At 39.2% G+C, this 13,291-nt stretch overlaps 1 protein-coding gene across 4 annotated transcripts in view; it reads left to right on the top strand.

The window, feature by feature from the left end:
• LOC144209268 (partitioning defective 3 homolog) overlaps positions 1-13,291 on the top strand; it is a 234,425-nt gene that overhangs the window by 18,578 nt on the left and 202,556 nt on the right. The window contains exon 1 of one of the 4 annotated variants that reach the window (XM_077735474.1): positions 1,841-2,043. The exons of the other annotated variants lie outside the window; for them this stretch is intronic. The gene's annotated coding sequence lies outside the window, so the exon portion shown is untranslated. Of the gene's footprint in view, positions 1-1,840; positions 2,044-13,291 lie in introns of those variants that run through there. 4 annotated transcript variants of the gene reach the window in all.

Genomic DNA, 13,291 nt, shown 5'->3' on the forward strand with positions numbered 1-13,291 from the left:
TCTCTATTATGACCACCAGCTGGGGTTTCTTTTCTGTTATGATGTGGAAGCTGGTCATGGTTGCTCTTGGCCATCTTGAAGGGGGTTGGTTGGAGTGATGGGGCAAGCAATTTGGCAGGACTTTCAGAGCCTGGCCCAAAGCACCCTCACTGCTTAGAAAATATTGTACTCCTCTGCTACTTGTACCACTTCCCGACGGCGTATGGTGGCGTTGTGTCGTGTTCTTATTGCTGTTCTACTTTTGGCAAAACTTTCTGCGCCTTCTCGGTGATTTGACACGCTCTCAGTTGTCTTTTCACTCCACACCATGGTTCTCAGTTTGTTCCGCTCCCGACATAGCGCTGTGTTTTCTTTTAGATCAAACCTTCTGCTGCTAGATTTTCCACGCTTGGCTTTTGTGTTGTGTCATTATTATGTCTGGGAGTGAGCTAGAAAAAGGCAAGCGAGAGGTATTACATTGGAGTGTGTGGAGCTGCAGGTTGATATGAATATCAAAGACTTCTTTTCCTGACAGCAGGTGATGGTGCCTGTGGCGCTCCTACACAGACAGGTGGTCTCATCTGGTGTGTGCGCCAGTGTGTGTTTGAGGTTTTTTTTTTGGTCTTTTTTTTCTTCCTCCATCTCTTTATGTTCGCCGCTTTCGCTTCAAAACTGCACATGGTACCTGATATACTATAATTGAGTATAGAGTGTTTGTGTGTAGGATAATATACCACATCAGATGGTGTCCTCTCTTGTTTAAGGAGCTTGGTCAGTGGAGGTTTGTGTATGTCAAGTGGAACATAATCTCAATGCCTGAATTTCATGGGTGGGTTGGTGGAGGAGAAAGTTCACAGGAGATTGCTGTTTAATTGCTTTGGCGAACAGATTTGATGGTTTGTTCGTTCACTTGCAAAGTTGCTGATATACTAGGGAATAATTCAAAATTATTTTAGAGTTGTTAGTCATTGCAGAGACTGTGAAAATAAATAAAATGAGAAATAATTACATAAACATTTACAAATTAATATGCCAATAGTCTTGAACACATTGAGGGTTAAAATAGGGTTGCACAATGCCCAAGGGCCCTTACAGTGGGCAGTCATAGTCTGGAAAAAAATGCTAACCGGTCCAAGGACAGCTACAATATTGCAGTAGTTTGTCCTTCTTTGAGTTGGACTTTTTTCCGGCTGATTGACATTCATTCACGAGGAAAATGTTGGAATTTTTTTGGGAGAAGTGCACAAAACATTTTTGTAAAAATATTGAATGTCCGAAAAAAAGAATAGAAATCAATCTCACCCTGAAATGACTTTTGTTACCTCTTTTGACCTGGTACAACCACAGAAACTTATTATATTGACAGTATAGTATTACAAAGCTCTTTCTGATGCATTTACATTGATGAAAAACCAATAAGCAAACATACAAAATAAGAAAGGAGCAGAACATATGCAGTTAAAGTCGCCCTCTAGTCTGTGTCGATGTAGTTCTGGCTAAAGGTTTACTATACCAATGCTGAACATGGGATATTATTGATTAATTATTTAATGTTATTCTACAAATGCTTTTGAAACGAGCATTATAATGTAAATGAATACAACATATCAACAAGAAGCAATGTTTTTATCTCTACTGAAGCAACTTATCACATCAGGCAGCTTTGCCAGAAGTGAATAATCTTCCAGTCGCTGCATATTTTCTCAGGTAGCCAGGTAACCATGGAACACACAACAACAAAAAGCCCATTAAGTTAAGAGGGCACCAGAGAATTGTTCATGTATACAAAGCATCTCCTCATTTGGCATTGATTCACTCAACGTGAACTGGGAGCATGTCAATGACAGCACACGTCAGAAGAATAATCAGCTCTCCAGGGTGCCACAATGATCCACTGGCTGAAAATGGGAGTTCCAGGCTGTGTTGCTGATATACGGCACCCATAATTTGCATCTTCTTCAGGTGCAGCAGGGGGCACTGTGGTGTCACTGTTGCACTGTATAGACGGACTCCGTAAAGCTACTTGGAACAGATTTCCTTCCCAAATAACTTGACAATTGGCTAGTAAGTTGCACTTTTCTCAACAAAATGCGTCAATAGTTAGCAGTGAGTTGAATGTTTTGTAATGTTTTTTTTTTTTCCAAAATGATCGCTGTTACCTAGCGTATCTCCTTGCTTAATATTTGACAGGGAAGGTTGAAGACAAGACAAGTTCATTGTTGAGCATCAGCCGTCTTTGTGTGAATTCAAAGCTTTGTTCTGCTCTAAAATTTGCTAATAGATTGCACTTTTCTCAACAAAATGTGTCAATAGTTGGAAACTGAGTTAACTGTTTTCTTTGGTAACTTTTTAAAAATCATTGTGGTGACCCGGAATATCTCCTTGCTTAATATTTCACAAGGTATGTTGAAGACAAGAGGTGTTCATTGTTCCGCATCAACCCTTTCTGTATGAATACAAAGCTTTGTTCTGACGTTTATGATGACAGATCCCTTTATAGACTCTCATCACAGCAGGACACTTCTGATCTGTAAAGACTGGCTTATGTTCGCTTGTGCATGCTTGTTTATGAAAAACTTCAAAAATACAGCAAGGCTGAAAACTTGGAACAAACTTTGTCCAAAGTTTCTCTCAAGTTCTTTCATAGGAAGAACATAACATGCATGAAGCCTTCACTTCCTCGCTGACAGGAAAGAGTGGGAAGAGACATTCCTTCTCCAGAGGCAGAGGGAGAGGTTCCCATTTATTATCCACTGTCGCCCTTCTTTCTCAGCTAGTTGCCTTACATCATGCGTGAAATGGGTCCAAATGGGTTCCCTTTGTCTATTGAACGGATTCCTGTTATGCTTAACATGTGAAGCCTGACCTGGTATGTGGCTATGTGAGAGTGACTCTGCCCCATTGGAGTCTTTCTGGAAAAATAGTAGGACTGCTATCACACTTGTTACACTAGAAAAAAATGGAAGCTTTTTTCCTTTGCCTTCATGTCAACCTGTGTACCAAGGATATCTATTCACTTTATATTTTCTCTGTATGAAAACATATACCCAACTATCCCATCTGATTTCAGGCCAGACTAGCTGTTAGTCATCCAGAGGGCATATATAAAGACAAACAACCATTCACAAGAAAAAATTGAACCCATTTATGCCCAAACACAAATCTGTGGACTGCTACACTATATATGTTGCCTCATACTCCGAGTAGAATTGCATGCTGTATTCAATTGAAATAAAATGTCTTGCCTGTAATGGAAATGTTTGCCTCGAGAGAAGCAGAAAATACTACAGTGGCCCTTAATTGTCCATTTTCCTGCTTCTCTAAGAACAAAGATTTCACCAATATTATTCTTTGGCATTAGGATAGAAACAAAGACATCTGCTGTTCGATTTGATCCGGAATCTCCACGGAATGTGTCTTTCCAGACATAGGGCCATGTGCCCAGAACATTTCCGGCTTGCTTCTTTTCAGACATTGCTGAGTATGCCGGCATGGGTTAGGTTTAGGGTTAGGGGTGGAATCTAAAACCAGAAGGAGCATATTCTATGAGGATAATACACCTTTATTTTTTTTAGCCACCTGCAGTTTACCACGTGAGTGTTTGTGCGATGCATATCCATCTCTCGCAAAATTAGTCCTGCACCATCCCATTCGAAAGTGTTAAGTGTTTTCCTCAGCCTGATGAGCAAACAGCTGTCAGACATCACTATCTTTTCACTTTTCCATCTTCTTTTTCCCCCTTTTTGACCTACTGCTTAATAAATGTTGTTATTCTGTAACCTTCCTCTAAAGAAGAATGTTGACCACAAGTAATTCACAATGACAACTACCTGTGGTCACTAGGCAGTAAATCACTGAGTAATGTGGGAGTAAAGCACATTCTTTTCACACGAAAGCATATGTCATTTAAACACAGTCACATAACTGGACTTGGGGGCATGTCTGAAAGGGGCTCAAGGGAAAGAGAGGATGATAGCCCTGAGGGCTTTGACACCATTGCAGCAATTTTCCCCAATTTCCAAATGATTCTGGATGTGATCTCACAGCCTGGTAACAGTGCGTGTAAAGTTCACAGTTACATTAAAGGCACTCTGCTTCAGAGAGGCTACGTTTTCCTGTCCAAATCAGTTGATGGATTGAGCCGCTTTTGCTTCGGTCTCCTCATCCAATGCATTCAAACTTGATTTTCCATTTTATATTTGCATCTGGCAGTTGTATCCGATTGACGTAACAACCAAAATGCAGCAGATCTTGCAGTGCATTCTTAAACACACAAAGTTCCTCTTCATTAAATGTTGTTTTATAAACCCAAAGGAATTGTGTCAGGCATGCATATGTTTGACACATTGACCCCTCATCAATGATATTGTCTCTCCCTGTGGTATAATATTGAAAACTTTTCTTCAACTGCAGTATACTTCACATTTCAAAGCCTCCTGCTTCCTTATTCCCACCATACACACCTTAGGAGAACGACTCATTGGTGCTGCTGCACATCACCCAGAGATTACACACTGAAAGCGTACTGGCCCAGCGCTGGTTAACTTTCGGGCTTATGCAGCTGATGAAGTCAAGCAGCCATCACCAGCTTCTCCCATCTCGGCTAAAACCTGCATTGTGCTTCTGAGGTTTAGAGATGAAAAGAGGGAGCACAGTCAATAGATAGGAGAGAGTAGGAGACAAAGCAGGTGCCAAAACTATGGTTTCTGAGTGGGAGCAATATAACACTATGGAAAAGGTATTAGAGGAGAAAGTTTAAATTCTAACTCTATTTTTTTCAACCTGAATTTGTCAGGGTTACTTTTTGTCACATATTGTTACTTCAAAGGATACTAAGTTGATTTAAGTTGCTGAAAGTAAATGACAAATAAGGCAGCATCTATAGTGTCATATTATTCTTGACTCTATTTTCAAAGCAGCAGTCACATTTTATCATGTCATGAACACGCACAGCTTCATAATCTGTAATTATATACTTTATTGTGATTGTGACATCTGAAAGCAGTTAAACTAAAATATTGACATTGCACTTAAGCTGTATTGACTAAGAGGGGACATGTTCTGTGACTTATGCGGGACTATTAAGCCCAATGGAGCTTGGGACAATGTGGGTGATATAATGACTCTGGTAAGCAATGTTTTGTCTCTGAAGCAGTGCCCGAAGGCAATGTTGCTCTTTGGATTGTGGCTGTCACATTTCTTTGCACTTTTCAGCCTCTTAGAAAAATATATATATCTTATTTTTAGGCTTTGGAAGGCCATCTGGAGTTTATTTTTATACATTCACATTAGTACACCTGATCGTGCACCAGATGTAACAACAATAAACAACACAAAAGTCAAAATGGTGCAGACACAATACTGAGCATTAGAAAGGTTGCATTCGTCATGATTTACGATATTTTTATTTTATTTTACTGCTGCAGTTTGGAATTGTCCATTGCAACCTGTTACCTCAAAACACATATCACACTTTTGGTTGTTTTCTTTTTTTGTTTTTAACATCACCCAGTGGAAGTAGCAATATGTCTTTAATGGTGCTGAGGAGAAATGGTAGTTTTCTGCCCTTGGCGGAGGGGTTTTATTGCTCTTCCATAAGATGAGCTTATTGGAGGATGCTTTCACATGAGTTGGGGTTTTACGGCTGATTGTCTCAATGTGAACAGTCATAAACCCTAAGTAGAGGGCACCTTATTTTATGAGCTCATTTGGGAACATGTTTTTCTTTTTTTCCAGTGGTGTAGGAAAAGATTATATGATTTGAGTGTTGAGAAAATTACTTTAGTTTAAGGTGATGGCAAACCTATTATATATACATATATATAATTCCTCATATATTACAGTATTGTACAATGCAATTGACCATAATGTTGAACTTGCATGCCACTCCTACCTGGAGGTGTTGCTACAATTGAGGGTACTACTTAAAAGGGGAACATCACCCTTTGAGGTTGACATTCTCTGTATTTTCCATTTTAAGCTTATCATAACATTCTTTTTGTTGAAAGTCATTGACCATGCCTTAAGTGTTTTACAAGATTTTCAAAAGGAACATGTTTTGTCATTTTAAGCTCGAGAGGCTTACTAAGAGGTGAAAATCAGGGAAGTGAAGGGCAGCAAAGAGGTGCAGATGGAATGGAAATATTTGCCAAATGTTCTTTCTCATTTCTTTCTTTTATCAGCTCTGGGCCAATGGCCCAATGTTAGTACATTCTGGGTGTCGAAGTGTCTGGCATTTCCGTCATATTTCTTTTTTTTTATGGACTTTGACTTCATTGAGTTAAATTACACTAACTGCATTGCCTTGATAATTCGATGCATGTTTTGTGAGGTTACGGTCAGCGTATTAGTGCTGAGCTGCACGGGAATAGTCTACACCTCATCTCTGTGCTCACAGGCACTGATAGGAGGCTCATTATGCATCAAATGGCCCTCACATTGCCAGTCTTATCTGGATGAGCAGTTTTCCTCAGGCACTCTAATCTAAGTGTGTTTTACAGTGACTGCGTGCTACCATATTCACATCCAGCTTATGTTTTAGCCTATCTTTATTTCCCAAATTTGCGCACACTCATGTCCTTGTCATTCATATAGTGTAATTTTTTATGCTTACATGTTTTTCCCATTTACACACTATGTATGGATGTTTATAAAGTTTATCTTTTATTTTTTTTACCACACTAATGTGGTATCTAATACTAACTGACTCCCTTCCCGCTTCTACATTAGCTCAGTTGGCTGATAGAGAGCTGCGATAACACCCCCTATCACATCAAACGAGCCGTGGAAGGAGATCGAGGGTAGCATGCCATCCTTCTTTCCACCCCTTTTCTTTCTTATCCTTCTTCCCTCCATCCCCATGTTAAACCAATTAACAGTAATTACCAAGCCACCGCGGGCGCACTGTCTTTCCGCTGGCTCCGCTGTTTCGTCCTCATCACCACGCTGACATGAAGGGAGGCTCCGATACGTTTCGGGAAGCAGGTCATTACTGTTTATTAGCTAAGGGAGGTTGATTTCCCCTGATGAGCCCTACAGGAGCCCAGTAAAGTTGAGCTGTTTGGTAAGGCATCTGACTTTACTAGTTAGTTTTATGTCTCATCATCAGTTTAAGTGATTTTGTAATGGTGATAATATCAATGAAAGTACAATATTTTTCTAGAAAGTATGTCTTTTTGAGGTAGCAACTTTAGATGTGGTTGGCCCAATTGATGTCATCAAGCATGACTTTCCGCCTGTGCCTCCATCTGTTTTCCCACTATTTCCACTCCATTTAAGTTCAGAACAGACTGACATTTGGTAGAACACAGGCCTTTGCAATTGCAAAACTATTCTAATTTGGACAAGTACCAACTCATACACAGAATTTTGAAGAATCTTGCTTGCAACTTTATTCCATTTTCAGCAATACATAGTTTTTGGTGAATAAAGCCATCACTCTGAAAGCACATACAGAAAGTCATAATGTATGTTTCACTTTAAATAGACATTAAAAAACACACAAACCCTCACAACACTTCTGATTAGGCGGCACTCATGTAAAAATAAAATGCTGTTATTCTTTATAAATGAATTAAAATATGCGTCTCAGGCAGAACAACCCCATGGGACAGATTGGAAGTTGCCACATAATACAAAATACTATGGAAAATTGCAATAATGATCAATTTCTCATACACTGAGACCAAGAACGTGGCTGTTGTTAATATTCAAATGAGCCATTGACTTAATCACGACTTAATCAATCGGTCACAGATCACGGGTGACTCAAACAATAAGACAATCTATCATCCTTAGCTGTTCTTCAAACCTGTAATCACATTACATGATGGTTTCTTGAATATTTATGAGGTGTGCGTACACATACAGACACACACCCACTTGATTAAAAATAATGTGTTTTAAATGGGAATCACAGCAGTGAACAAAAAGAGGCAATAAGACATCCCCTAAGATGCTTACTCATAAGAGACAATGATGAGATGTTTGCAACCATTCATTCATCTCCCAACACGCTTATCCTCAAGAGAATTGTGGGGGTGCTGGAGCCTAATCCAGCTAACTATATGCATTCAGCTGATAGAGTACACCCTGGTTGTCAGTAAATCACAGCAATTGAAACCACACAAATGCCTGCCAATATCTTTAAGGGACAGTGACCTGATCATATTATAAATACTCAATTTCCCTGCAAAGTATGGTCATCTTATCCCTGAATTATTTAAGAGATTTTTACATTAGGTGGACTCATGCTGGCATTCAGCTAAATCCAATGAAGTCGCTTTCAGTGACAAGTAGGTGAACTGGGAGGCCTGAAATAAAATGAAGACTTTATTTTAATGAGAAAACAGAGCTCATTTGTCCCCTTGGATTCTAATGGAGAAAAAAAGTAGCACTGCGTAGTCGGAAAATTAAGGTATTTGCACTTGCCGTAATACAGTATTGAAAATGTTTAAGAAAGGATGCCAATCGTTTGCAGCAAACATGTGGTATGATCCAAAGCTTGTTTCCTTCCTCGGAAATCAGTGTCAAGAATAATAATTCATGAGGGGTTTGGGCTGTTTTTATAGTATCTCCCAGCTGCAGGTGGCTGAGCGGTATTATGGTTGTAGGCTTAGGGAGGGGGAGGAGGAGGCACTGACCTGTGAAAACCTCCAGCCTTAGACTACTCACTTTAATTCAATAAGGCCATTCAGACTGCACGAAAGAAGCATATGTGGTTATCCATGTGTCGTGAGAGGGCAGCTTGAACTACTTTTCATGCTCATTTATCACTTGACTTACGTTCCAAGCTTTTTTTTCTAAATATTTTTTTCTTTAGTCCAGCTCTACTTTGCCATATTGCTTGAATTAAAGTTTAACCTGGACAAAGGATAAATTAAACGGTCCAATGCTGAAAATCCCATAATCGGTCATTTCAGAAGGGTTTTCCTCTATTCTTACTTCCACTTGCCATCTTTCAAAATGGCTGTGGGACAAAATGATGTCTATTTCATTGGATGGAAGGAGGCAGACTTGTGGTTGGGGGTGTCCAGTGTTGACAAAAGGACCAAAGAAGGCTTGTCTGTGGAGGGAAAAGGGCAATGGGAGGTATCTAATTACCTTCATCCCCCTCTGCCTTTTGTGGCTCTCTCCTCCTTACATCACTCATTGGCACCTCCAAATTTAATTTATCCTGAGTGGGGATGGCTGACTGGATCACGGGAGGGAAGGTAGTACACTTTGCTCCATCAGTGGCCCCAAAGGACCCGAGTAGCTTGATGACTATGACAAGTCAGATGCTGTCAGAGGTGTATGTTCGTTGAATGGAGAAGACAGGAGAAGCCTTTTGTGGAGGAAAAAAAAACTGTGCAGAGCATCAGCAGGACCCCAGAGCCAAGCCAACCGCCCACTTCCTGTCTGCTGGTCATGTCTACTCACACAGAATTGATTCCTCTTCAGTGCAAGCAGACCCATCAATAGTGGTTTCTCAAGCGGTAGTTTACAGACTTGGTGGAAAACTGCATATCTGACAGAAGAGCAGATAAAAAAGTAAACATTTCCTCTGGAAATGTGGAGTAAATGGTCTCAGACAGGTGCTGTAAACCGCCACAAAAATACAACAGTTTTGTGGATCACAGCATTGTTTTCTATTTACAATAATCAATTTTACCTGGATAGAACTTCACTCCTAAAATATATTTCCCCAGTATTTAGCTCATTTAAAAAAAAAACAAATAAGTACATGTACATTTAGAACAAATCAGATAGTGACCACTGTCAACGATAGTTGAAATATGATACTTTCAGTGCATTGAATGACTGATTCATGAATCTCATGGGTATGATAATGGGCTTTTCCAGGAAGGAAGAGGCTCTGTATGACAAGGTGGGATTCCAGACCACCCACAACATAGCACCAAGTGTGGGCTACAGAAAACACAGTAGTGCATGGGATCTGATTTATTTTTTTTCAATCTGGAGAATTTCTTTTGAATTCCACAGTACAATGAAGTGGCTGTTAGGGTCAATGACCCTTTAAGATTGTTACGTATGCATTCACGAAGAGTTATAATGTGCTATGTGAACACACTAGGCCTTGTGCAGATACACATTTCATTTCTGAGTGGGGCTGTCATTCTCACGTTGTGGTGATGCAGTTTTTCAGTGCATGTATATTTGCTACATGTTTATTTTGTACAATTTAATAGTTGTATTGCTGTGAGCAGGAATGACCTGCGATATAGCGTTCTTTCCCCAACATAGAATGTAAAAGGCTTGACAGAAAAGAAGCTGCTGGGGGACTCTGCAGTGTAGTGCAGAGGGCGGGAGGTGTTGTCTGTGATGAATGGCGGCAGGTTGGCTTACATCCTTCTGGTTGCCACCTCCTCGAAGTAATGCATTTGGCAACACAGCAAAGAGTGAACTTTCTTATATGAATCATTCCTTTTGTGTTCAATTACATGCAAAATGTTTTACAGCTTTGCACCAATTGGTGACAGATTTAAAGGTTACACTTCGGTCCAACGTATTGTTATCGGTCCTTAAAAAAAAAATGGACACATGCACTTATTTCCAACCTCATATTTCTATGGCAAATGCCTTATCCAAACATGCTTTTTTGCAAAGGCATTGACTAATTGCAATAATCAACAGTCCATCTTCTGTTATCACTATGCTTTGAATTGTTAACAGGTAAATTAAGAGAGGGCAACAGATGGCATCATTTACCAGAATTAGTATGTTAAAACACAACACATTATATGTCATTATCACTGCAATATGTTGTTTTACTTTAAATACATTTGTTCTGTTTGAAATGATTTAGTGTGCCTCGTAATCGGTGCTGAAGACAATTCCCATTAGCTCCGTTTGACTTTGTTTTAAGAGCAAACCATGACAAAGAGAATGATTCATAACCTGCTTTAAGTGTGCGTGCGTATGTGTGTGCACGAAGCAAAGTTAAGCAGCCTATAGTTGGAGGGAACACCCCTGGGAAGGGTTTTATTCCAAGCTAAATGAAATCCTACATCAAGCATGGTTTCAAAAGCCATCCCAGAGGCCTGCTTAAGAAAATATCAACTCTCTATATTCCAGATCCTGGGAGTTTTCAGTTCTGGGAATGGCTCACCCACCCCCATGCCTGTTATTCCATGGACTAGCAAAAACCTAAATGTGTTTTTCTTAGACTCTCATTAGTTTTGCTGTCAACTGTTGAATGATTGTGAGTCATTAGAGAAACTTGTTTTTATTAAGATCACCCAGGTTGTGCACTATGACCATGATTAAAGATTCATTAATGTTTAATGATGTTTGACTTAACTTGATCAAACACTCATGTTGTGAAAGCCTAGAGCAGTGTTACGTGATTTTATTTGCTTAGCTCATTTTATAGAGTGGCAACACAGTGTGTTTCTGCTTTGCATGTCCGCCTTTAAATTGAAAGAATCTTTGTCCAACTTTGGGCTAAGGCCTTCATTGCATCTTTTACCTTCTGCTTATGTGGGCTTTTTTTTCTGTCTAATCCGGACGACTTTTTGTGCTCTGTCAAACTTTTGGACAAATTAGGTTTTGAAGGCTTGTATTCGCCATATCATAACCACATGTGCAATTTAGACATTCCATTATACCTCTCTTTTCAGAACACTCCACTAGCAGAGCGGTGCTGAGTGAAGTGCAGGTGTGTGAATAAGTTCTACCTGCCTGGTTGATTTTCTCTCTCACACACAGGCAGTTGAAAAAATAATAAGACAGCAGTCTGCTGTTGATCTAACTTCCTTGTCTTTAACCAAATGTCTTCATTGTGGACCATATTAATCAGTTCATTAGGTCATGAGGTGAAATGGTTAACATGCTTAATGCAATCAATTGACGCAGGGTTATATACTCTGTTTATGTGGGCTCACAATTACATGCTTCATATCATCACTCATGTTTTCATTTGATATTGTTGCAGATTACAATCAACTCAATGCTCACTTTTGATTGACAGATGTATTACATTTCCTTGCCCCAGGCATGAAAGAGCAAGATGTATTGTTTTGATTACTAGTACAATTCGCATAGAGCTTCCATGAAACTGTGTGGGAGGAACATGCCTTGCAAGGATCCATTATATTTCAAATCAAAACCATAAAAAATGCATTTTGCGAAATGTATTATTTTACCATATAAACTGTTGTAAACATACAGTGTCAATCAATAAACATTATGATTATAAACTACACCTTAACCTAACCATTAAACTATTATTAGAAATTCACAACATGAATGAGATCTTCTATTCGATTCAATTTATTTTGACAGGAATATAAAATGCTTTTGAATGTAGTACATTCAAGAATATACACTTTGATGTGAGTACACAGTTTAAGTAGAAAAAAATTATCTTCTGCTCAATAGCTGTTTGACAGCTGATTTGACTTCAGCAATGTCTGCCTCTGTTCTTCTTCAGAAATGGTCTACAAGGGGCCCTTAAATATTAGACAGACTGTAGACGTTAGATGCTTGTAACTAGATCATGACAAAGTGCCGTAAACTTGCCCGAAACATCAATTTGCAAGATGGAATGGAGCAGCTCCGGATGGTGGTGACCATCTGCTTTTAGAATTACAGGACAACAGACACCTCACTGCCAAGTGGATAAAACTGTGAAAATGATTATGGCGTTGAAACTCACAAAAGGGCCTTTTGTTCTTACTTAAAACTAAATTACAATGCTGCTGTTTTCCGCTCTCGATGACAGAATGCAAAACTGATCCATTTGACCATACAATGGCTGCACTTTTTAGTGAATATTTATATTCTGTGCTGTTTCAGTTTCATCCATTTTTAAAAAATAATTACTGCACTCTTGTGGGCGATTATTTTCCTCTTGTAAGACTGAAAGATAAATCCAATACATTTCATTTCAGCACAAGCTCTTTTTTTACGGAAACTATGAAGACTAGGAAGAAAATAGGTACGAGCTTTCTTTGAGTAAATGCAATTAACAGCTCAAAGTGAAGCTCTGTTTGCTGAAATCGGATATCCAACCTCTCCTTTATGTATAAAGAACAAGAATATGACAGACATACCATTTGAATTTCTTACATTGAAGCACATCGACATTTTACAGTCATAATAAACCAAACACTCTTAATTAGGCCAATTAGATCAAGCCATTCAGGAGGCTGACCATGCATAGTTGTGTCCTAGCAAAGTTTAGGCCAAATTGTTTCAGTGGTAGGACCAATGTAACCAAAATGTCTGTTTGGATATACTTGAATAGGCTGCATACTAGAAACAACTTTGGTGGGACATTTTATTCCTAAAAAAGAGTGAACAAGGCATT

This window comes from Stigmatopora nigra, chromosome 16, assembly GCF_051989575.1.
Source record: "Stigmatopora nigra isolate UIUO_SnigA chromosome 16, RoL_Snig_1.1, whole genome shotgun sequence".
Taxonomy (NCBI): Eukaryota; Metazoa; Chordata; class Actinopteri; order Syngnathiformes; family Syngnathidae; genus Stigmatopora; species Stigmatopora nigra.